The sequence below is a fragment of the Fundulus heteroclitus genome, chromosome 2 (genome assembly GCF_011125445.2).
Source record: "Fundulus heteroclitus isolate FHET01 chromosome 2, MU-UCD_Fhet_4.1, whole genome shotgun sequence".
NCBI lineage: Eukaryota > Metazoa > Chordata > Actinopteri > Cyprinodontiformes > Fundulidae > Fundulus > Fundulus heteroclitus.
The window spans coordinates 17166081-17192943 of record NC_046362.1 but is presented as its reverse complement, the minus strand read 5'-3'; the positions used below and the strand labels follow the sequence as shown (position 1 = coordinate 17192943).

At 39.5% G+C, this 26863-nt stretch overlaps 1 protein-coding gene and 1 long non-coding RNA gene across 2 annotated transcripts in view; one reads left to right on the top strand and one right to left on the bottom strand.

Moving 5' to 3' along the window:
* The window catches only part of roraa (RAR-related orphan receptor A, paralog a), a 292047-nt gene that overhangs the window by 150363 nt on the left and 114821 nt on the right, over positions 1 to 26863 (top strand). The window lies entirely within an intron of this gene.
* LOC118566683 lies at positions 15878 to 20906 on the bottom strand. The gene is made up of 2 exons (XR_004933218.1): positions 20592 to 20906; positions 15878 to 15947 (listed from the first exon to the last, which is right to left on the bottom strand). It is a non-coding gene; the product is annotated as an uncharacterized LOC118566683 (long non-coding RNA).

The following is a 26863-nucleotide window of genomic DNA, read 5'->3' as shown; positions in this document are numbered from 1 at the left end:
AAGAATGTACACCTTTATCAAGAAAACTCCCAAAAATGTGCATGTTCTATCACTAAGGTCGAAAGCTTAAATGGTAAATGGCTTGTACTTGTATAGCGCTTTAACTAGTCTTGACGACCTCCAAAGCGCTTCACACTACAGTTTTAGTCATTCACCCATTCACACCCTGACAGTGGTGAGCTATGGTAGTAGCTACAGCTGCCCTGGGGCAGACTGACAGAGGCGAGGCTGCCATGCACCAGCGCCACCGGGCCCTCTGACCCTCCTAGGGTTAAACGGTGGTCTTTCATTGAATTTCAAATTAACATTTCTTTTGGTTGACCTGACGTAATTCTGATGTAGTGACGTATTTAGAAAACAAAACAAAAAAAAAAAAAAACAGCTCCATCTTGTGCCTCCATAGTGAGCACTGTTGCACTTTTCAAAGCCTCTAGCAACTTTTTTTCTTCACAAAAGCGACTGGAAACAAATCTACCAACTTTTTATGTGCTATTGGTGAATTTATGTGAAAGCAACAAATTGCCGTTAGTGTCTTGAGGCAGCCGGGGAAGGGACTGCTGTGAGACCGCGCTGAAGTTGATTTTGGGTTGGTCTTTGGATATTCGCACTCCCTGGCTTCAACAGCCAGCCAGCAGACAGAGAGCAGCAGCCCCAGATCAGTCTCCCTGTATCGGCTAGAACAGGAGGCAGACCCCGCTCAAGCCGTGGAGTGCGAACGTCCACTGTCCAACCTAAAACGAACATCAGTGCGGTTTCTGGTTGAACTTCCCTCTCTGCCTTCCCCTACTGGTGTTGAAACCTGCCTGCTGCAGTCTGAGCAAAGAGAAGATCAACCGTGCTCGGTGTCCACATTACAAATGAATCATGATGCGCAAAACTGCCTGGATTATAAAGTGGCAAATAAATATGATAATATATGACTGGACTGATCCTGTCATCCACTGCCTCTGCAGCATTGGGTTCGGGTTTCACTGAGTTAGCGCCTTGAGCCAGTGGCTCAAACTGATGAGACTCTGGCCCGCTGGGCTCCACAAGCCTCCCTCAACCTCCGTGGACAAGAAGGTGGAAAAATCCTCCACCTCAAAAAACCAAACAGTGACGTAACTACCAGCATAACTCTCCGCTCACTCTCCATGATTTAATATGGCTAATCAAACTTTTGGCTGCTTCCACACCCGTTGCCGCAAATCCCCGCCCACTTTGATGGAGTTTTTCTAATGTGTCTGGGGGTGGAAATATGCTTTCACATGGGGTTGAGTTACACTTTAAAGAAAAAAAACAACAACTTTGCTGTACTCTCTGTTTTTTTTTTTTTTTTCTGTGTCTGGACATGCTGCAGAAAATACAGTTTCCTTTTAGATAGCGTCTTACAACGCTGTGCTTTCTCTGACTTCCTTTTGAAACCCCTCCTTTATGCTAAAAATGGCCGAATTTGAGTCTTCTCCATTCAACAACAACACACAGAAGAGTGTCTTTGTCAGCATATCACTGTAACACTTGCAAATGGCGAGTAACATTTTTGAGTTTCTGATCATGGTGAACCAAGCCAAAAATCATCCGTCTGGGCACAAGCCAATCTGTCTGTGAATTTCTACCAATGCTGTTCATTTCCTTAAGAAGTACATTTATTTACACATCGTCGTTATTATCGGTGCAACGTTGTGAAATGCTGTGGAACATTTAAGAAAATTCCCCCCGAACTGCAGCGTCTGCTAAGCAGTGAGAACTACAGCATATCAACTAACTTTGATTCGCCTGTAAAATGTGAGCACACAGCTAGGTGTCTTCTTGCTGAGCTACAATTCTTGGAAATTCCTGTATTTAGCACTGGGGATTGGGAGCTTGAGTTCTTCTCTTTGTGTTCGAACGTACCCCGAGTCCTCCAGTGAACGAGGAAAGAAACCAAACAACAAGGGGAAAAAAAAAAAAAACACGAAAGTGTTTACATTTGAGTAAAAGTGTATAAAAGAAAGAATAGGAAGAGGGAGATGAAGAGGGAAAGAGTAATCGCACTGTCTCCATCTAGTACTTAACTTTAGGAAATATGAGTCTGGTTGAAGATGAAAGAGACTTAATCTCAAATGTCTCAAACGCTTCTCTCCTCTCCCTTTTCTCCTCGCAGTGCCTGCTGTCCACTGAGACTGGCCCATTCTAGCACTTTGGAGTGCATTATGTAATCCCCTCCAAGTCTGCACACCCTGCAGCAATAGCTTAATTAGGGGAGGGGAAGAAGGCATCGTGGCATCCCACCTCCATCACTTCTAAAACACTCAACAAAAACAGCTCTTGATCCACTAGCTGTGTGACCTATAGTTTTTCTACATTTTTGAGCTGTCAGCTTCAAGGTTGCTTGATCCCACAGGAGTTGTAGAGTGAACAGCGGTTGTACCTTGTGCAGCCCTTGCCCTCAACTCACTATGCCCTCCCTTTTACAGCAGACTCTCCACCCCACCCAGTCCTCTGCCGGCCAGGCAGTGCGGGCGTGCTTAGTCTGTCAACACTTCCTCAGCGCTCAGAGTGTTTGAATGGAAACACGAGGAACAACACAGGCTTGGTTTTTGAGCTGCCCTCAGAAACGGGGTTAAATCAGGCTACAGAGTATGATGTAACTGGGCTTCCTGCACTCGATGCTTTTACTACCCGACTGAGCATTAATACGCAATTAATTCCATTCCAGCGAACATTTTCTAAAGTTTAAGAAAGAATGTTTCTGCAGGTTTTCTTTAGGCACTCAGTGGTTCTTATTACATAAGAAGCACTAATAATAATAATAATATCACAAACTGGTATATATATATATATATATATATATATATATATAAATTCATTTTTTTGTTGCGTTTTCAAGCAGCATCCAGAAAACTACACAGAATTGAGTTCACAGCTGGGTGTTTGTCATGCTTCATAATTTAATTTACTACCTTAGCAGTAGGGATGAGGTTCCATCTGTATGCCAATCCTTAGGAGAAATACCATGGTTCCACTTTACTAACACAAATATGTAAAAAAAAAAAAAAAAAAAAATCTGTCTTTGTTTGATATGACCCATAGACACATTTGCTCATTACATTAATTTATCCGTCAGTTTCTGATTTTAAAAAAAGTTAAGCATCAGAATCTCACGGGAAGTAGATAAATAAATTCACAGCAACAACAGTAAATTACAACAGTTACACATGAGAACATACATTTTTCGACAGTCTTATAAAAAGGACTGTAAGCCACAGGAAAATTATGAGCAAATATTTTAGCAGTTGTGAAACCATACCTTTTTTTTAAAGCCTTTATATATCTAGATAGCAAAACCCTTGTATTGTTTCATCATTTCGACTTTCTGCACATGAGCTGAAAGAAAAGTCTTAAATAAATCCCTACTACACTGATATGTGTTGTTTTACTCTTTTAACTTCCATGTTAAAAAGTATAGTTACAGAAATGTTTTACACTGCAAGTGTGCAGCAGCACGTGGGGAATGGGCTGCATTCCTGCATGCTTCATATAGCCAGAGAAAACTCCAATCTCTATTTTATCTTATGACTTTTTAAAAGTCCCTGAATCTGTCAGAATGCTACAACACTTGACTGGATTGAAACTGTTTTTTTTTTTCCCTTATCCATGCATGCTTAGCAATTTGTTTTAAGTATTTCCAGTTTATTCATATTAGCTTTAAAACAAATATATTTTATACTATTACATTTATTGTGCAGGTGACATTTGTGAATCTTAAAAACAGCCTAGTTTACCACACCATAGTATAAGTTAAATTGCTCTCTATAAATGACCATGTCAAACCAGAAAAATATGCAGATTTGATGAGACTCTGTCAAAACAAACGTGGAGGTTATTTCCATCTTCAGTTGCAACAACTTAAGGTTCCAGACACAGACAAGGTGACGATCATTTGAATGCTTGGGGAAGTGAAGCGGTGTCGTTTGACTGACTGCCCGGAGTTTGGCTCCTGCTGTGCACATCTTCTGCTGTGGAGAAGAAAACGCAGCCTTACACAAGTTTATTTTGGTTGCACCGTTCACCTGTTTTTCTCTTGTCTACATGTCTGCAGTCTGTGATGAGGAAGGAGTGTGGGGCTGTTTTACATGGCTGTCACAAAATGTCATGAGCGAGGTTGTGAAAGTCCACTAAACTTAAACTTTAACAGAAAAAAAAGTTTTTAGTCATTTTCTGTTAACTTTTTTTTTACATTCAGGGCGATGAAGAATCATTTATAAATCTTGAAGTTCTAAATTGTGTTGTACCACGATCAAACAGTTGCATTTTATGTGACTGCCAATAACGTTCCTACTGGAATGAAAATAAATTTCAAACTTTTTGACCAACAAAACATTGCATTTGTATTCTGGCCCTTTTCATCAGATACTAATAAATAAGTAAATAAACTCTCAGGGATTGTTAGAGAACATTGGTATCAGTGAACAAACAGCATCATGAAGACCAAGGAACAGAGCAGACAGGTCAGGGATAAAGTTGTCAACAAGTAGAAAGCAGGGTTAGGCTATAAAATATATCTAAAGCCTTGCCCAGTTCAAGAACAACTATTCAGTAATTCATCTAAAAGTAGAGATCGCAAACTCAGCGATGCCCAAAACCAGCACCGTGGAGGACAAAGCGAGTGCAATGTCTGAGTGGTAAAGTGATGTTAGCAGCATCATCACTAACGTGGGCTAACGTCCAAAGCAGTAACAAATGCTAAACACCATCGATCAATGTTCTCAGTGCTCGCAGATGCAGCTCCTTAGCAGTGTTGCCAGATCCTGCGAGACAAACAGGTGACCAGCTCAATGAAAACAAGCCCAACAGCTGGCAGATATTTTAACCGGCTGGCGAGGCTGACGCTGTCTGTAGCGCTGCAGCAATGCGAGCAGGTCAGTTAATAGCTCTTGTTATAGCTCTGGCACAACAAACAGGAGAAGGGGTTTCTATCAGAAGAAATGCTGCAACTTGGGAAATTTGCAAGCAACTTTAGAGACAAACAAGCCCAAAGCCACTCATGAGAAGCGGACTAGGCAACACTGCTCCTTAGTCTGACTTGCCACGCATGTGTGACTGAGATGCTTTCATACCCGAACCCGGGGCTATGACAACAAAAGCATGTGCTAGTGACGAAAGCTTGTATCGTTTTGAACTAATGGAAAATGTGCCGCAGCCAACTTTCAAACCTAAAATCGCAGCTCTAAGACAAGTTTAAGACCAATATTGTAGAACCAAGTTCACATGAAAATGTAAAAGAATGCACAATAACATTAAAGTTTCACCTTTAGGCCCAATTTATAAAGTTTATCAGCCAAAATCAACATATTTCTGGACGAGTTACACTTTAAGGAGTCCTGAATTCATATGTACACCAGAGGTTTCCCAGTTTTACTTATAAACATTTTAAAAACTACGTATCCTTATTTCTTCTACTCCACATATATACGTGCTACTTTGTGCTTGTCTGTCGATTAAAATAGCCATGGAATATATTGTTTAGTTGTAAACTGACAAAGTGCAATAAATATCATGAGTTTTTAGCTCTTTTCCAAGGCAGTGCAGTCACACACATTGTACTAGTTAAATCACACCAAGATAAAAAAAAGAGAAAAGAATAGACAGGTCTTCGATCACAACCACTGGAATTTTTTTCTGAACTAGATGAGAGTCTTATTGTCTTTGTTTGTCTGAGACGTTTATGTTAGTGGTTAAATCATTCTGTTTCTCTGCACGTTATGGGAAGTAGTAGTCAGCCCTCCTCAAGAGTCCTCTCTGTACTTATCGCACAGACACAAATGCACACAGATATAAACAGCGATGCTGTTTTTGCATGTTGGGTTGACAGCACTCCCTGTCATTGTTTTCCACATCCTGGGGGGCTGAATAGAATTAAACAGAATTTGATAATGGCATGTAAAAAAAAAAAAAAGGAAAAAAAAAAAAAAAACGGGGGTTAAATAAATGAAGTGTGCTGTGTAGCCATTAGAGAATGGGAGCTATTACGTTTTGATTTGTGAAGTGGGGTGTGGACGTGCTAATCCAGAGCCGGCTGGGGATGCTGCAGGGAGGAACCAAGCCATGCATATAATATGATAACATTAGGTTGATGTACATGGACGGGTGCTTCAGAGCAAGAGAAATGGGTATGATCGATGAACTCCAGGAGGAGTGAGTGATGGTTATAAAATTAGGGAATTAGCCCCATAATAATTAAGTGGATCCGAGATAGTTTTGTTAAAAATGTATAACATTTCTGTTATTTTTAGAAAGAATTCCTGCACTTTTTAAAAAAAAAAAAATACCTGCATGTATCATAGGTAAAGGTGGGAAGACAATATGTATTCATTGACAGATGTTACTGTATCATGGCCTAGCTAAAGCAGACCAATAAGGATAGAGGATTATCCTCTGCTTTTTTTTTTCCCAGGCCTGACTGCCAGACTCCGTCTCAGACTGATAAATCACCCTGCCCCAGCCCTTCTCCTGTGTTTTCTTTTCAGATGTAGAATCGATGGATTTTTCCTTCATTTCATTGACCTGTGCATAATGGTGCTCTCACTCCTCCACCACTGGGAAGGAGCCCAGCGTCGCAGACGTGCTTGCCCAGGCAAAGACAAGGCGGCTTGGGCTTTGTGTTGCTTATTGTTCAGCCCGGAGAAATTAATGTGCTGTGAAATTAGCATTTTATCTGACTGCAGATACAGTAATAGAGGCAATTAGAGTGCAGAGGAGAAGTGGTGCTTGGGGTAGAGGAGAGGTAACGGGCGATCCTAAAAACTAAAAACTGTGGGAGCCCAGTGGAGAGTCACACAGCCGGCCTCGCTGATAACACAATCACCTCTATCTGGCAAGCAACACCAGGCTGTCTGCTGGTTAATAAAGAGCCCATTTCCTCATGAAATTTCACTCTTGTCGTGTGGATTAGCTAACTGAGCTTTTACTGAAATCTTAGCGGGAAGAATATTACCATGCTGTCCAAATTGGTCCTCTGTTGTTTACTGTTTTTATTAGCAGGGAGTTCTACTGCTGACAGAGCTAATGCCTCAGATTTTTTGGAGAGAATGAAATCAATGCACATTTTGAGCTGAGATAATTCCTCATCAGTTCGTTTTTCAGACATGACATTGTCTGTTTACAGCTTCAGGGCGGTATTGTCAACTCTCTATATCACATCTCCAGATTGAAATTGATCCTTGTGATAGTGAGCTGTGGGCAACTAGACGGACCTTATCAGATGCGGAGGGGCTGCCAGTGTGCTGTGCGCTGTCACCTGAAGCCTTGTAGATTGTTTAGTTATTCTTCAAAAGATTCTCTGATGTAAAGCTGCAGGGTGGGTGCTAACACATAGCTGCATTTAATTACGGAGAGTTAAAAGAATCTGAGTCTGCCGAGGTTTGCTCGTCTTTTCAGTATGCCCATGCAGTTAGTAGACTTTTGAGAACCTCTGAAACTGTGTATACCTTGGCTTTATCTAGATATCCTGTCAGAGCTGGAGTAAAAGTATTGACACAGCTTACATTTACAGGATAAATAGTTTCTTTACAGTTTGCAGTGTAAGTAATGGATAAGGAATGGATAAACTTCTTTGTCCTTAATCCAAGTGAGCATTTTAATTAACAAGAGAAAATCTGGTGGCATAGATTCTCAGTCATCCAGGACATGATAGATTTCTTGAAGAAGGTCTTTTGGATGAAAGGCAAATCGTCATCAAGAAACAAGAGAAGTCCACTTGTCTTTTACTTAAACACTTAGGAAGACCTCAACTGACTCACTTATGTTCTATTTTGAAATATCAAAACAAACGTTTAGATATATGTACATTACCCTTTTTTATGCACATTTTAAAGAATCAGATCAGAAAAGGTTGATGGAAACAGCAAAGTTTGAATCAACTTACTAAATCTCCGTAAAATGTTTTTACGCTCACTTAAAGTGGTTTTTGACTTTTTAGAAAAAGAGTAGATTTGCTAAAGAGGAGATGGAAACCCATTTGTCGAATAATTTCTGACGTAGTGAACATTTACCTCATGACTGATCAGCTGTTTCTGCTGCCGCCGTCTTCTGAATGTTCCCATAATGCTAGAAAACAGGATCTGAAGCAACAACAGGTATGTGTGGACCGATGAAGAGCCTTAGCATTTCTTAGTCTCATCCGTGAAATTAAAAAATAAATAAAAAATCAACACAATCGTTAAAACCTTGCTCCATTACTGATCTGTGGTCCATGCTAGTTAGCAACCTCTACTTCCTGTGTTTTACAACGTAACGTCAACATATGATGAAATTATCCTTTGCGTCGCCTGGTTAATTCGCCACAAACCAGTAGATGGAAACACGTCTGATCTATATTTTCTCTTTTTTTTGTAACATTTTAACAGTTTGCTTAAAATTTGCATGAGAATTGAATGGATGGATAATAGCTCTGTTGGTGGCTGTGTGCAGGAAAGAGATAAATGTAGCTAAACACAGAGGTAAAGGTTTTGAAACATTTTCCATGGGATATCAAACATAAAGTCACTGGCATTAATAGCCCAGCCCAGGACCCTGAGCCTGGTGTACTTTCAATGAGTAAGAAAAAAATAAATAAACAGTCCACATAATCAGCCACCAGTGAGTCCATCCAATAATGAGACACGGTTAAAAAACATCACCGGGACAGGTTTATATTCATAGATACAAAAAATAAAATTAAAATAAAAAACAGAGAATAGTGCACCAATAACAGCTGCCATTTTTGGAAACAATGCTTTAACTCATTCTAAATCAGAACTTTTTTTTTCTCATTAAAAAGTTTTACTTCTCTCCAATGTATCTGCTTACATACATACATACATGGGCAATATGACTCTTATTTGTGTTGCTACTCTTCGAATTTCAGGTGAAAATATGGTTTAATAATCAAGTTTAACTACACAAAAACTTTTTTTTCTTTCTTTTTTTTTTTAAATCTGTTGGGGTAAAAGCCAGGCACACATCCTCAGCCGACCCCCCCTTTGCTTTTTTCTGAGTAAAGACGGCATGACTTCTGCACTCTGAGGATCACGCCAAATAAGAACATTATCCCAAAGAGTGCAGTGGGCTGGCAAGAGTCTGAGATAATACCCTTTTCTCTTAAACTCCACCGGCTCCTGCTCAGAGTCGAGGCAGAGACGGCGAGACCTTACCAAATGACACCCCACAGCAGCCATGAAACCAATCGTTCCCCTGCCACCTTATGCTTTCGGGAGGAAAGCCAAGGGAAGGGCTGGGTGTTTGCATAATATCCTTATTCTCAAACATGAGGGTGTAGCCGCCGTGTCCATTAGTGTCAACACACCAATGCTAAATGTGCCTGAGCTGTCTTTTCTTTTTAGCTCCAGTGTTTCCCCGTCTTGTGTAGATGCTGGTAGTTGGTCCATGGGGTATTATCCATACTGATTGGGAGGCTGTGCCGCCTCCGAGGAATGTTAGATGGATGAGGACAAGCCACAGCAGTGAGGTGTGTGTATGATTAGGGAGGCGGCTCTGATACCTGTCACTTGCAGCATGTTTATGTGCTAAATGATGCTGATCGAAGGGATGACTGAGACCAGCGCCGCTGATAAAGGATAAAGGAGCGATCCTAAGTGGTCAGCTACGAAAGCTTTAGTTAGAGATTAGCTGCATCGATAAGCGTTACTTCCGAGTAGGCAGGGGCAGGCTTGAGATTTTCATTGTATGAAAACATTAAGTAAAATGACCACAATTACACATTATAACAATATTTTCAAAGCAAAAAAAATGCATACTATATTATGATTGTTTAATTTAAAACATGAAATGCCATTATTTCCGCTGCTGTTTAAATAATCAAAAATATTGATCAGAACAGTTCTCATTTTCAAGAATACATACATGGTAAACTTTAAAGCTTACTTTCTAATGCTCTGATCTGTGTAGAGCAACACAGGTATTACACAAAAATTATATTAGTGGGTGAATTATTCTGACCGTTTGCTGCTGTAGTGAGTTTGCAGTGGGCCACTTATTAGACATGGCATTTGTAGCTTGCCAACTGTAGGTCCAAAACAGCTTTACCTCAGCAGCAATGATAGATGACCCTCTTTTAAGGAGAACATACATCATGAGCACTGCGGTGGGTCTTGTCAATTAAGGCCGATTAGTATTCTCCGATCTTGGATTGTTTCATCAGGACATGTTCGTGCTTTTAAAAAGGTAAAGGTTCCAAAATGATCGCTGGTAATTACACCTTGGAGCAGTTTCCACAAACCAGATGCAGGTTGTTCGATAGAAAATAGAGGCAATTTTAGATAAAATGCAACTGATGTGCATTGAGTTCGAGTGTACATGCGACTGCTGTCTTTATTTTTCAAGACAAGAAATATTTCCAATCAACCCAATCCATCAGAAGTGACTCAAAACTGTAGCAGACCTCTTTCAGCCAGCTGGGTGGCAGTGTTCAGGAGCAGGAGGGAGAGGATCCATATCCCATAAGAAAATTCCTGTCAGTGTAAAGATTTGAAACCATAACTTCTTAAATCTTTGGTGAACCTTGGATGGAATACCATTTGTGAATACCATCTGTGATTCACTCCCCTATTTTCCAAAAGACCCTTCTCTCACCAAAGCCAGTGTTGAATTCGATGCCGTTATGCAACCTGAGTTGTCAGCTCAGCACTCAGGCTTGGCTCAATCCTCTTCTCACATCTAGCTCCTTTTCTGGGCTCTGTCTCTGATCTCAGAACAGGTGTTGCGGTTTAGGCAGACATTCAGCAAGGGGCCGAGACCTGTTCCAAGTCCAGAGCAATCACACGGCCCCAGGTTAACTGCAGACTTGGCCCGGGCGCCCGCATCTTGTTTGAGTTAGCAACACAAGCTGAGCGGACTGTTTACAATCTCCACAGCGGGGGCTGGAAATCTGTCTGGATGGGTGTCAGATGTGGAACAGTTGTGCTCAAACGCAGGAAATTATGTTACGTCTTTTTCCTTTGTCTCATGTGACCATGATGACTAAAGAGCCATCATCAGGGTGATGTGATTAAGCAGGGGGGAGGCGGCTCGCATTGTGGTGACAGTTGTGCCTTGTCTGTTTTTCTTTTTTTCTTCAGCGGCTTCACATGACACATAGCAGGGTCAGCGTTCCTCTCATGCGTTACATTGCCCTCTACAGGAGTATGTCGGAGACGTTCCCTTTAGTTAGTCCTCAACTAAAAGTGATTTTTCCACCGTGTAGGAGAAGATTGACATGATTTATTTATTTATTTTTTGCCATATACGATTAAATAATTACTGTGTTTTTCAGAGAGTACACATGAAATGTCCAAACTTATATATATACAAGTAAATAAGACATTTTCATAGACACTACTCCAGGTTAGGTGAATGGCTAATAGCAGCATTAAGCATGTACGTTGTCATTTGTAAGGGAACGGGCTGCTTGATGTACTTCAAATATTTATTTTTCTGATTATCCCTGAAAGCTTCAAGGTGGAATGCTTTAAAAAAAAACTAAGATGTGGACCGTTTGAAGTGTGGAAACAATAGAGAGAGAAAAGATGTGATATACCAAAGTATAGGGACCTTTTCTACGAACCAGAGTAGCTTTTTATGTTTATATATCCATTTTATGTCCACTGCAGGAACCAGAAACAGATTCCACAGGGTGAAAATCTACCCCCAAAAAGCCTGTCATTTCCTAAATACATGGGGAAAGAAATCCCAGCTCCCCAGGACTGTATCTTGTGGAAATATCTTAATTTTAAAAGTAGAAATGCTGCAGAGGTGGCAAATGTTGTTTATGCTCCTTTTGGACCCATTTTTATGATTTTGGTTATTAAAAATATGTTTATTATTATGAACTTCTACTTATTTAGATTCAGTGTAAAAGTTTAACCACTGGGATATGATCATTACTTGCAGTTTAAGAACATTGGATTATGATCCCATCTGGAACTCTGCTCTCCTTTTCTCTTGTACCAAACACCTAAACAAGGAAGTCTGAGTCAGGGTTCATTCAAAGTCTGTTCCAGTTACACCTTTCCATAATGTGCCTCTACATCATTGTTAAAGTTTAATTGCTCTGGCAAAATCATCAGTTATGGTTTTATTACTGAAATCATACGCTTACAGGCTGAGCAGGAGGTCAGTTAACTGTCCTTCAGGAAGAGGAGCGACCCTTCTCAGCACCCATCCAAAATGTACATGAACCCCCTGCTTTTATTCCCCATATGAGAGAAACCAACAACACTGTGGGTAAAATAGAAGCTTTGAGGTATTTAAGTTTAGGGCTGCATAGGTTAAAGTTACCTGGTCACACCTTAACTCAAGGCAGCATATATGTTCCCAATTGACTCACGGCTGCTGCCGAAGGCCATCCATAACAACAGTGATGTTCTCGGTAATAAAAGAAAATAACATTTTAAGGAATAGCTCAAGCGGCTGCTCTGTCTGCAACATCATAGCCGTTCCAGTATCACCATTCTGTTTTATCGTATCATGTGACGCAGATTTTTTTTGTGCCTTTTATTTAAGATGACCTGGATGTTTAATTTGTTAAATACATTTCTGATTTAAAAATAAAAAACAAGGTTACCGTAATTGCTCAGTTTACTAAATGCGGATTATTTAAACGTAAAACAATGAGTGCATTTATTTTTCTTTTGGGGTTGCCGCAGAGTAGCAGACAATAGATAGACAACGAGATCAGATAAAATGGGTTTTGTGCGGAGCAAAACGCTTTCTGCTTTTTCAGTGAGGACTTGAGGTTTAATTAATGTAATGAAATGGTCAGTAAGGGCATTGTCTGGATTTTATCTTCTCTGTACACCTCTTTGTACAGGCTGGCAATTGTAGCTGTTTCTTAATCAACTTCTTTTTACTGCTTCTTGTGGATATTCTTAAATCTCTTATCTTATTAATCTTTTTAAAAAAAAAAAAAAAAAAGAAAGAAAGAGAAGGCTTTTTGCCGCAGGCGGCAGAAGAGGAATTTGTGTTTAGTGGATTCCTTTTCCCAGATGAGGAGAGCTAAATGAGTTTGGAGGCTTCCTGAATGCTCTATAATTGTGATGAGGCTCTGTTCCTCTGAACAATTAAACATGCAGGAGCCCTGTCTCTTCTGAGATCCACCCCAGATCACTATCGTCAAGTCTTCGTAGTAAATCACTCACATATTGTAGTCAGACAACCACATAGATGATGATGACCAGTTCTCCTTTTGCTGCCCACCTACTTTTTTTGTAATTGCTAATATATTTTGGTTCTTACTTAACCAGGGAAAAAACAATTATTAATATTAACAGTTGTGACTGGATAGGAATTTTTTTTATTTAAACATTGCCATTCTGTGGATAAACACTATTTTAATTTGACCAATGTGTTTCTTTTGTTTGTTTAGTTTTCTTAACACATGGAAGTAATATTATTTTCGTTGGTTTGCCAAGGCAAGGCAGATTTATTTTTCTGGTTATCTTTTATTTTGACCAAAATGTTTTTTTGTGACTGAAGTATTCATTTTTTTGAGTAGCCCAGCCAGAGTCCTGACTAGAATATGATAAAGAATTTGTGGAGGGAAAGATATTAAGGGCATTGGCAAGAAGGCCTTCCAACTTCAAACACTTGGAGCTCATCACAAAACATGACTCATCAAAGATGCCATTGTAGACATCCTAAAAAGCTTGTCAGCAATTGTAAGATGGGTTTGAGTGCTGTAGTAGTGATAAAGGCTTTTTCATGGATTATTAACAAGGGTATAAATAGTTTACTATAAGCTATTTGTTTTTAAAACATGAAACAAACTGTTTTTTGTTGTTGCTGTTCTTCAAAAAGGATACCCCTTGAACATTGTCTTAATGTATTTTGAAAAATGTCTACTATTTGCAATCAAAACCAAAATTCCAGTTTAAATGAAAGCAATTCTAAATCCAAATCTGCTGTGGGTAATGCAACGAACCACAAAAGCAATGCACATTAAGAAAAAAAAACAACAGGGCCTGGAATTGACCCTTGAGGGACCCCACGTGTAAGTGCTGCTCTATCTAAAGAACAATATTCCTTTGCGAGATGATCACACACAACTAAATAACACTTAGGACCCCTGCATTGTTCATGCTGTAAAAGAATAATTATTTTATCTACAGTCTTAAGAACATAACAACTTAGGTTCAAAAGCACCAAAGCAGCAAAACCTAAATCAACAGTTGGAAAACAACTTTCAATACTTCTCAGTTTTTCAAAACAAAGCTGTAAATTTTCAACAATGTTATTTCAACCATCATATTTTCCAACCAAGGGACTTTTTACACGAACTTAGTACGTCTGTTTTGAGAAAAGGCAGCACTATACAGGTTAAACACCAGATGGAGCAGCCTGATTTAATATACATAATGTATTTATTGACTAAAAATGCATGACCTGGCAGTATCTTAAATGTGCTTAAATAAACATGAAGCACAGTGCAGAAACAGTATAATGACTATAGTTATATATATATAAGTTAAGATCATAACATGTAATACTATTACTACTCGTGTGTAATCCAGACACCCCTACATTAAAAAGCAAAGTACTACCCCTTTAAGTGGTCAGCAGTATTCCTTCTGCTATGATTACTTGCTGTCAAAGCGCAAAGGATTGGAACACAGGCCCCATCGTTTTCCCAAGTGGTCCAACAATCCTCCCTCCATCCTCTGTTATACTCTTACATTGCAGGCTTTATTTGTCCTCTCAGAACAAAGCATGGAACAAAGCTCCGTTGCCGTCTGCTCTGTGGCTATGCAAATGTCTTCTGGCTGCTTGGAGTCGTGTTGAATGGGAGCGATGGAGTAAATAAGCGTGTCTGGAGGAGAGGTGGAGGCCAGTGGGTGAAAGAGAACGTGTAATAGACTGTTGGTGAGGTCAGCCCATGTGAATGCAAATATTTATATAAATGATTAAAACACCCTCCCCACATCCCGCCCACTTCATTTAAATGAGGAACTAAACTGTAAAAAGATTCATCTGCTTAAGGCGAATCTGGAAAAAAAAGGAAGCAGGAAGCGCCATTTGTGGGTGGAAAAAAGAAGAGAGCAAACAAACGGTGACGTAAATCTGACTCACTCGTCTTTTGCCTTCACAATGCAAAGATTAGAGCAGCAGCCTCTTTTGGGAATGCAGATTTTATCCCTTGCTTTTCTTAGACTTTCATCCTTACGCTGACAACTCTTTGGAATTTCACACTGTCACAGCCATTTCTTCACAGGGTCAACAATATTGTTGTGTCGCTTCAATTTTATTACTAAAAGTACATGTGAATGTTTATATCGACAAAGCTTTGATAATGAAAGAACTGATCCTTTGTGTATGTCCTGTACATAATTGAGTGGCTGTGAATTTCTTAGATCTCCACGCCTTGAAAAAAAAGCCTTTATTTGCGTATTTATCACAAGATAAATTTATCAATCCCTTTTGTGAAATTGTTTAAACATTTATACCCTCAACTGAAGGGCTGAACGCATTCACTCTTTGCCGGCTGGTTCTTTGAGCCTTCACATAGATCAAGATGTGAGAACTTCTGAGTTGTATGTCCTCCTCAACATCACTGTTCTAATCAAAATTCCAGAGATCAACGCACTGTGTGATTTTTGCCGTGTGACAGGCACAACAGATGGATTTGCAATTTTGTTTTAAACCGTGACCTGCAGCAATTAGTCTTAGAACCAATCAGGTTCGTCTCAGTCGTCTCCTCATCTGATAACGGTGGGGGATCCCGAGGTGCAGACACTTCAGCATGCTGCTGTCTAGATTTGTGTCCTGCTCTAATTGAAATGAGGATGTGATAACACGCTCATTATGAAGGAGGCTGGGTGACGTGGACTCAAGTCAACATCCCTGCCAGGGCTTTGGATTGATGTGTTGTTGATCTGGCTGGCTTGACTTTTTTTTTTTTTTTTTTTTAAGTAGACATCAATGCTCCCGACGGCTTTCCGTTTAATCCCATTGGGCATCTGCAGAAATAAAAGAAGATGAGGGTTTTTGAGAAACATGGTGTTGGTCAAAACTAGCTCAAAAATTCTTGTAAACCTACTGTGTGTGTGCTTTCAGTGTACATAAAAAAAAATTAATGAGTTTACTTTATTATCGTGACATGCTTCTCTGATGGAAATGGAAGATCACACGCTTAAACAGGACTTCAACCACTGGCCAAATATTTTGGTAAAACGTGAATAGGACAAACATGAATAGGGCGGTTTTAGGTGGACCACAGAAGACTTGCTTTACAAGCCTTGCTAAAAAATGTATTTTAAATATCTTGTTAAAAAAAGGACTCTTACATATTCTCTATTAAGTCCCTTTAGGGGTCACTGGGGACTAATAGACATGCCACAACCAATCTCAGACTTTTGTGTGGTTGCTGTCTTGCTTGCCTGCCCACACCTTAAATCAACAGAGTACAGTTCTGTGATTTGTTTTTATGAAACAGCAGCATCTGTTTAGGTTTATTGGGGAGCTCAGGTTGATAAGAAGGTACAATATTTCGTTATTGTAGAAGTTTTATGTTAGAAACAAGGTAAGGTTGTGATTTATTTAATCTTTAGCAGTCAGATTTAACTCATTAGAAAATGTATAGTTAGAAAAGTCATGTTTAAAGTAAATGGGCAAGGGGGCTTTTTACTTTTCAACAAATTGTGCCAATTGGGCAATTATAAAAAAAACACACACATAAAGGTCCAATGCAGGATTTTGAAAAATACAGATAATATTGCAAAGTGTCAACCCTTTAAATCTGGTTTCTGTATTTTTCTGTATTCGTAATGGTAACACCATAGGTCAATACATGAACACTTAGGGACTCATAGGTTTGGTATCGTTTTCATCAGCAGAACCCTCAAAACGACCTCCTGTCTCTACCTGTCTACAAGCTAACAACTTGTTCGAATAACGCAACATGTCATGGAGAAAGGGAGAAAAGAAAGGATCTAAAGTTGTTGGACACCTTCTTTTCCCACAGTCGGAAAAGCAGTAGAGGAGACAATGAGCCCGCTGGTTTACCTGTTGCAAGGGAGCAGCGCCGCCACCGAGCCGGCTTCGTTAACGTTAGCTGAGCCATGGCTAGATAAGGCAGAGCCAACCAGCATGTGTGCTACCACGTTGTCAAAGCAGCCATCTGTGAGCTGCGACGATAAACATCAAACTAGCAGCTTTAGCGAAACTACTGCAAGGGCCCATTGGTATTTGAATATTTCTTATTCTTTCTCGAAATTAAATAGCTTGTTCAAGGCCTAAACATAAATGAAAACTCGTCAAATTTCGTATGCTTTACTTTATAGAGGTATGAAATTTGATAAACTTGTAGAACTTCCTAAGACTCTCCTGCACTCATGCTCTACAAAAAAATAAAATAAAATCAGGAAGTATCTTGGATGGAATTTGGGATCTAGACCATGTTTTCGGTTAAGTTGGATTTGTGTTTTTAAGGTCTGCATTTAATCAGACTCATCCTAGAAGTTCCGATCAATCAGCTTGAAATGTATTGAGCTCGGTCATAAGGGCATGGGGGATCAAAACCATCATTGGATTTTTCCATTGTGAAATCTAATGTCCTGCCATGACCATAGCTTTGACTCAAATATCCACGAATATTATCTTATCTGCACCAAATTGAACATGAAACATATATCCAGCCCTGAAAAGATATCCAATCAATAATTTGGTGGCTGTATCTTGGAGCTATGGTCTAAACTCCTGTGGAAGTTGGCCATTTCCTCTGGGGATCAAAGCTGCCATGTTGTCTCTTTTTACACACGTTGCATCTGACCAAACTTCTACAGCTTTCCACTTATAGACTATATAATGTCTCAATATGGTCTTAAGCCATTGGAGATTAAGAATTATCAAAAACGTTTTGTTGCATAAAAGCATGTGAGTGTGGCCAAGCCTCAAACTCTCACTTCTCACCGTAAAAGACGAAGATATACTAACTTCTCTACACAAGATCGGAGCTGTACCAAACATTATGTGTGTCCTCACAGACCAGGGCTCAGCACATTCATTTAGAAGAGGGGAGATGTTTCCATTTACTCTCTGATTCATATATACATTTCAAGCTGTGTCTGATCACACGGAACAAGGTGATGTCAAATCCTACTCTGAACATGTTGGCTGGACCGTGTGGGTGTGGCAAAGTGTCAAATTTCAACATCTTATCATTTGCATATGGTTGGCTTTAAATCACTCATCTGTTTGCTCCGAACTTGATAAGATTGGTCTTGATAAACTTACAAATAGGAATTGCTGCCTAGAATATTTCAAACAGCATTAATCGTCTTGACGGATCATGAGAGCCAACACAGCATGAGAGTCAACACATAGCTGATGTAAATTGATGACATGCACTTTAGCTCCGCCCACTGAGAATAAAGTCACAGGTAACTGTGGGGAATGCCCTTTGATGACAGAATGTAAAAGGTTTAAACTTTGTCTAATGACAATTATTTAAATGGCATTTCCAAAATACTTCAGGTAGTCTTTATTTCAGCTAGTTATGGGACATGCAAGTACACTAGTTAAACAAATAACTGATGAATCAATTGACAATAAATGTTCTGTGCAGGTGATAAACAGAGCAGAAGAATAGATTTTCTAACTGGTATATATATAACTTTTTTTCAATAGAAAGTAAACACTGTACTGCTGCTGTAGACATAGTGGGTTAACTTGTTGGACTAGACTCATCTAAATCTATTTTGGCAGTAACGACGGATTATAATATGGTAATCCACTGTCATCCCAAATGCATCCTCTCTGATGTACACCAAATGTATGGTTTTTTTTTTTTCAGGGTTGTGTTTTAACCATCTATATTGAGATTTAAAATAAAACAGCTTAACAATCTCAAGAACTGGCAGTGGTGTTTTGATTATAGAGGACATATTGTATGTTAGATGAGATTGAATTTTAAAGAAGTCTGGTCAATCAGTTTGAATAAACAAGATTCAAGGTGGATGATGTATAGCAGTGGGCCCTAACCTCTCTTACTAAGAGCCACTGTTCTTAAACTGACAAAAATATGCCCAGAGGAAAACTTTGCTTGTTGAAAACAAAGCACTTTCTTCAGCCACCTTGTTCAAACCTTGTTTTCAAATTTTGGTGCAGGAATCAGATTTCAGTATTCAGCGACCTGATGTTATTATCTATGAGAATGACTCGTGTTCATGCATTCTTTGTCCATATGCTTAGTTTAGTTTTATTTTACTGCTTCAACCAGAAAACTTGTTAAGTTCATTGGTGCGGATGCATTTTAGTCTTCAGTGCCACAATTCCTTTCAGAAACAAGCTCCGCAAGCCGGTGTTGAAAGAACATTTTACTCCAGGTTTTCAACCACAATTGATTCAGGATGCTTCATCTAACTGTTAATCTCATTAGGAAGAGTCAATATGTGTAGTAAATACCTATTTTAACATAAACAATGAGTCCAATGCAAATAATGTTATGGATTTATAGAATTTCCATTGATTTAAATTCCATAGACCCAGATATATGTAGACATAAACTATATAATGCAAATTAGTTATGATTGCTGCTTTATCATCTTGGTGTGTTATAATTTTTAATATGTATAAAACATGTTGACAGCACAACTTCTCAAAACCAGCTTGGGAGTCACTGATCTAGAGCGCAGATCTCAGCTCTCAAGGGGCCAACGTGTTCCTGGTCCAACACACCTGAATCAAAAGGCTGAATTGCGTTCTCAGCATGCAATCAAGTTCTACGTAGTACTGCAAATGACTTAAACGTTTGACTCAGGCATGTTTAAGATGAGATTAATCTAAAAGCTTGCGCACAGCTGCCCTCTAGGACTGGAGTTTTAAGACCCCTGATCTAGAGTGTTAGATGTCAGGTCAATCTCTCAGGTCCTGTGTCAGAGCTTTGCTGGAATGCTTGTCCTCTTTTGCCAGACACGAGTTTCACGAAAATGGATCCATCTGCTGTACATCACACTTGTACTGGTAGATGAAATTGTTGCACCATAAGAGAGTTGCGATTATTGCATCTCGAGGACTGAATTACATTCTTAAAAAGAAGGCCGTCATCGTTCTTCTGTTGTTTCCTTTGTCCGACCCGTTAATTTTGCCCTCTTTTGTTTTCTCATTGTTTGCGAGCTCGCAGATGAATCATTTGCGGCGTTCTTTTATTTTGACTCCGATTGTCATTTCAGTTAGTGTTGGCAAACAGTTAGATTTGTCATCTCGTCTTCGTGGGAGTCTCTGACAGAAATACATGATTCGTAAAGACATTCACAGCTGGTGAGCTTGGATGCACTCTAACGGAAATCATTTGTACGCGATGACATGCTCGTTATGTTGTTTGTCATTGTTATTTACTCCTCTATAGGGTGCACAAACTGTGAGTCAGATTTAAAAAAAAAAGGGCTCATTCTGTACAATTATGTGCAGTATGTACACAACACATGTGAGGCCTTTTTCTGCTCGCTTCCCTTGCTGAGAGTCAGTATAAATGTCCCAAGTGCTTCTAAATGTATTGGCCATAGAGCTAGATTTTTTACAGTCAGCATGTGTGCATTTTGTTAATCTGTGTTACTGTCTGTGTGAAAGGGACACAAACGTGTGGCATCATGTGGGGCTTTTACCTTGCATGGTGGCTTTTGGCATCCTCCCCTTCCAGTGGAGCTCTGGGGCTCTGATTGCCCACAGCACTGCTATAATCCTGCATTTGAAGAAGATCTGTTCAGGGATCTGGAGACAAAGCACTCTGTCGAGGGCGCCAAGTGTCCGCCACCAAAGCCTCACTCCCTAGGCTGCCCTCCAGGTGGGGTTTTCATCCAGCTGCAGAGACATCAAGGTGAGGGGGAGGGATTGTTTGGTCCGTGGGATTTCTAGCTCCAGCATTGTTGGAGCTTGCGACGAGATCACAAGCAGCCGGTGGTTTGGTGTGTTTTACAAGGTCAACATAGTGACTTATGACGTGGTTTGTTGGATTTTTTTTTTTTTTTTTCCTCCAGCAATGCTCCACTGACCTACTTCTTTTTAATCCCTCGATGTGGCTTTAATTGACTAGAGGGAGGGGCAGGGAGGATAGAGGGGTGTGTCTGTGTGTTATAGGAGACTGCACTAGGTGCAAGAAAGGGGAAGAGGGTGTTACATGGACATGAAGAGCACTGGAGCGACCAGGAGAAAAGAGAGATTTGAGAAGTTGGGTGATTTCTGACAGAGACTGCTGTGTTCCAGCCATAAAGGGGTTTGATGATGTGACACAACTACAATTATTGTGGCTCCTAATCACATCAGCAGTTTGTTAAACATTCAAAATAATAAAACGAAGATACAAAAAGATGGCCGAACAACTAAGGCATTGAAAACAGGCTTAAAGAGCAGAGTAGAATGCACTTGAGCAGAATTGAAGTGAATTTGCTTTGATTAAACTCTGATTTTTTTTTCAGAGGCAACTTTTCATGCCAGAGCTGAAATACCTAGATTCATTAATTTTACCTTGGCCATGTCTTGTGTTTCCACCTCGTGTTAAAACAGTGTTGTTCAGGTAAATTATGTTTGCTAATCTTGACCAGATAACTCATTCCATCTCAAAAATTCTGATCAATGTCTTTTTCAGCTCTTGAGCTGGGAAGAGAGGTGTGAAATTGTAAAATCCCAAAAGCTTTAAAATAATGATTTTGTCACACAGATTACATTTGTAATAACTTGTTTAGTCTTTCTTCAATCTCCATCAAAAGTCTTAATAAAAGCATTCAAGGAATTTCATTGATCTATATTTTTTGTTTCCTCACCACTGTATGTATGTCCTCCACCCATAGTTTGTGAATATTTCACAGTGGCAACTGAGATGTAACTCTGAAATAAGATTAGGATCACTTCAAAGTCAAACTGTGGGTTAAAAAAAAAAGAAAAACAAAATCTGCATTCCTAAGCAAGTAATATTTTGGTTAAATTTTTTAAATGTAATTTTGGGATCAACAATTATGAGGAAAAAGTAAAGACAAAAACCTCAGAGTATGATTTATATGACGACAATACTGAAATCCTGCCTTCTCCATTGCTTCCGGAAGAAATGGAACGTACTTTTTGGGGAACCAGACTAGTGCTCTCACCACCAGGGTGTGATCCACAGTGAAACAGCTCCTCTCCGCCTTCATTGCTGCACAAGAGCCCAAGAGCCCGCTCTGTCCTGCCTCGAAACCCGAGTGACAGGAAGGATGAAATCAACGGAAGAAACCAGCGATGAAAATGAAAACCAGGGAGTTTAACACGGGAATATGTGAGAAAATTGAGACAGAAATAGGTGGAGGTCATATAAACAGGAAAAAAAACAGAAATGAAGAAATCTAAAAACTCAAACCCCTAAAAGTAATAAGAATGAGGAAATAATTAATGAAAGCACAACCTAGGAAACATAACGGTGAAGAAATGGTTAAAAATGCATGCACAGAGGAACTCAAAACCCAAATACCTGGAGATTGTGACAAATACTACATGAAGTGAACAAACATGCTCTTTAGTGAGGACTATAGTCAACAACACAACCAACAAGCATTAACATTATTATAAAGTATTATGTAGTTTCTTCAAATTAATTTGTTCATACATATGAAAGATGTTCAATGAAGTTTGATCAGCTTGTTTAATTGTTAAGAATGGTGGTCGGCGAAGACCAGCATTTGTAAGAAAGGGCGTACTTTTGGGCATTTTCAGAGTTTTTAACTTCTTTTCAAAAGAAATGTACAGATGCACCTGTTGTATCTATATTCAGAAGGTTCTCTGGCTTCTCAGTAAATACTTTTTTTCTTTATCATGAGTACTACAATGTGAAATTGCCTATTATTATTATTATTATTATTATTATTATTATTATTATTATTATTATTATTATTATTATTGTTATTATAACTCTGTACATCTAATGGTGGCCATGCAAAAACCAGTCAGTTGAAACAAAATGAGTGGTGGAAACAGAAGTAAAGTCCCATATGGTTCTATGATAAATAAGTACTAGCCCAAGCTATAACCTATATCAGTTTTCAATTGAGACGTTCCTCGGTGCAAATTCTTTTCACATTAAGTCTAGGGGGGGGGGGGGGGGGGTAGCAAGATAACGTTTTGTTTGAGACTCACAATTTTCCCCAGGGGAGCTCAAGTTCAGCTCCATTATGGTTTCATCAGTAGGCTGGGTATTTAAAGTTAGTGGTTAGAGGTGTTAACTGATGTTTGGTTAGTGATGCATTGTGGTTAGCACTTAAGTCTCAAAGCCAGAACATATTTACTATATCGGCTCTGGGGTATTTCTTTCTGTAGCTTGGATGCTTTCCAAGTAAGTTTTCCTTATGGCTCATCAAGTTTCTCCCACAGTTAAAATAATATGCACGTTGGATAAAATAATGATCTGACAAGTTCAGCTTGTTGCTTTTCAGAGTGTGAGTGTTTGCTGACAATAGTGCAAATCTCTTGAATTTTGTGAATGATGTTTTATAATCCTATTGTTATTGGACTGCTTGAGTACATAACAAGGGGATTTGTGTTTTTTTTATATTTATCCTCAGTATATAAATGTTTTACAAATCTTAGATTTATGGAGGTTTTTTCTTAAGCAAATTCCAGATTGAAATGAACAGAAGGCACTCAGATGAGACCTTTGTTTTTTGAGACCTACTTTCTGGTCTATGCTACAATTTCTCATGATGGATTGTTGCTGCTTCACTTTTCTGGAGGAGAAAGGTGCCATCCAACATGACTGCTCTTGTCAGTCAAACCGAGTGCAATGTGCATTTGTCTTTCAGCTGGCCCACCGCGACTCTTGGGACCCCGGTTGTTCCAGATGGGTCGTAGGTTAACTTATTTGGTGACGCCTGTCTCTGGGGCTGTGATCAGGAAGCTGAGGACTCTTTGAGTGTCCTCTGTAAAGTGCAGTTCTGTGTCACTTACTGACACTTGTGTTTGCTTTGTGTACCGTAGGGTCTTTCGCTATCTATGGTGGGTTGGGGGGGGGGGCTCTCGCCACTTTCTTTGTTCTCAACCTGAGCTGCATGGCTGAAGTCATCATGAAAATACAACAGGGATGCAGCGTCAACAGACTTGTCTTGTTTCCTACTTCTATTGATTCTTTTTGATTTAAAACTGTTCTTCTATTTAGTTACTGAACCAAACTGGAGCGGATGCATACATGTAGCCTTGATTCGGGCTCAGGGAACAGACGCCCCCCACCCAACCCCCTGCTTTGTACCTTGTTAGTAGATAGTTATCTGACAAATGCTCCCAGTCCACGTGCCTTTTTGCTTTGCATCAGGACGGCCTGTTTGTGTGACATTTGTTTGCTATTGTGGCATAGCAGGGAGGGTTGCAGTGTACCTTTCCCCCCTGCAGCTGAAACCTGTCATTCCCCCAGGGAGCGGGGGCCCAGCTTTACAGGACAGCTGAGGCAGCCCTGACAGCCCAGCTCATCTCGTTTGGAGCAAGGCACGCCGCTTTGCTGCTCGCTGGCTGGACAGGATTTGTTCCCTTCCTGCCACTTTACATCCACAAGCTCTACATTTAATTAGAATCACTTGTCATGTCTCGTATATCACCTGGGTTCTTGGTGTCAGCTGTCAGCCAAAGAAATGTGATAGTTATTCAGTGCTCTGCACAAGTGTAAAAGCAAGGTCACAGGACAGGATGCACCTTGAGCAACTGTACTTAATGTCTGGGAGGGGGGAAGGCAACCGTGGGTGGTGTTCAATACAACAGATTCTTCGAATTAATATTTTTCAGACTATTAGCTAAATCGATGAGATTGTGATCAGCTACACAAACAGTCTAAAATAAGTGTGAAATGGACAAAAAAAACCAGGTTAGATCTCCTGGAAAAGCCTTCCTCAAGAAATAACACTGTTTACGGTATTAAAGTCTACCTCAACAGACATCATTTTGGTTACTTTAGAACTTTTAATATTATCTTCTTCAGCGATGTAATAACCTGCTGTTTTTGCACTGGAGTCGTGTCATGGAACAAATTGAAAGAGTCAAAGATTGAAAGAGTCAAATATGTTAGAGACTTATTTTGGAGGAGAAGAGAAAGAAGTTTTTTAGATTGCTAATGAGGATGTTGACCACACTAGGTCCCAGCAAAATCCAAGAGGCCTCCATTACGTTTAAATCATCTATCTGACAGCATTTTGGGTACCCCGTAAAACAGCGAGACAAAGAGAATACAACGTATTATTAAGCAAAGTGATGAAAGTCAACATTTAGCTGTTTACCGCTAAAGGTGCTAAACTAAGGTGCTCTTTGACCGTGTTTTTTTTTTTTTTTTAAATGAGTCTGGACAGCATTGTATTGTCTAATTTTCGCTAATTACATTTCAATCTGAAAATCTCACTAAGAGAGAAAAGGCAATAAGAAGAATTTATTGATACAATAATTTAAACTTTGGAGCTCAGACCTCGGCAGGAAACAAAAACGCTGATTTATACTTTAATGTAGATAAGCAGATGTATGAGAATAGGGATATTTCCCCCAGGCCTGAAACTGGTGGTGGAGTTTAGATAGATGAAGTTGGTACATCCATAGAGGCTGGTTTGCAAGGTAATTGCTTGAGTTAAATGTCAAACTTGGATAAACAAAGTTTGCATAAACTGTCCATGATGAGCAAGCATGAAGCGACTGTGGAGAGAAAAAAACTCCCCTTGGAAGAAACCTCTGACAGAACCAGGCTCAACATGGCGGTCTTCTGCCGGACCGTTTTAAGAGTGGCAGGGAATTCCATAAGAGTCCAGAAGGAACTACACTCTGGAAAGGGTGAGGTTGAAGGAGCATTGAGGAAAAGTCAGATGGAGCTTGCTACAATGGTGGAGAAGGAGATGGAGGTGGGTTGAAATGGTCGTCTGAATCGAAATCCGACATTGGTGCGACGGTTCTTGCACTTGCTGAAAACCAGGCCGAGAGATGATTTGGAGTTGCTTTTAAGGTGAACACTGGATGATGATTGGGCTTCGAGGAGGTGTGGTTCGAAGCAGATTGGCTGCATCGGAGGCGGACCGGCCTCCGATTGGAAGGAAGTAAGCAAGAGTTTCTTCAGTTGAATTTTCGCCTTTAGCTTCATTTTGGCTTAATTTGATCAGAAATTTAAAACACAGTTTGAGATTAATCAAACCTTTTGTTTTATTTGTTAAAACACAAGAATGTTCATGCTTTTTTGGCATTTGGACAACCTTAGTATGAATTTCATACCCAAGCGCAAATTCTATTCTTGTCTGCTTGCATTTTGTACCCATTTACTCAATCAAGTGTCACAAAGATTTCAGATAGTGACATCCAATTGAATTAAATGATACATCAAATTTGATATCCTTAAATTATTAAAATACTAAACTATAATGAAAAATAGACTCATGCATCACTTTGATTATATTTTTGACTCCTGTTTGGAACAGTTGGCTTTAAAAAAAAAAAAAAACACATACTGAGCTGGAAGATGTTATTTATTGGAGTTACATAACTATATAAAAAAGAAATTACTGTAAACTGTTGGTTGTGAAGGTACAACTCCTTTGTCAGTGGTGAAAGGTCCTCTGGCAGATATATGGTTGCTACAAAACATCCCTCTGTAGGCATTATTTCAAGCTACAAAAATGCGGCTGTGACATGACCAATCCTGCAAAGTTATGATAAATAAATGACAGGAAGAGTTAAAACAATGCTTCTTTTGTGAAAGTTGTTGCTTTCATAATGCCACAGTTATTACGAGTGTAATAACCAAATAACCAATGATTACCCCTCTTTAAGTTTTAGGTTTTTATGAATCCCTTGAGATATTTTTGTTTTGGACAATCAGCTGCCTCAGTGGCACCATGTTAATTATTTTATTTGATTGTATTGCCCTTGTCACTTTAAAATGCAATGTTTTTGTTCCCTC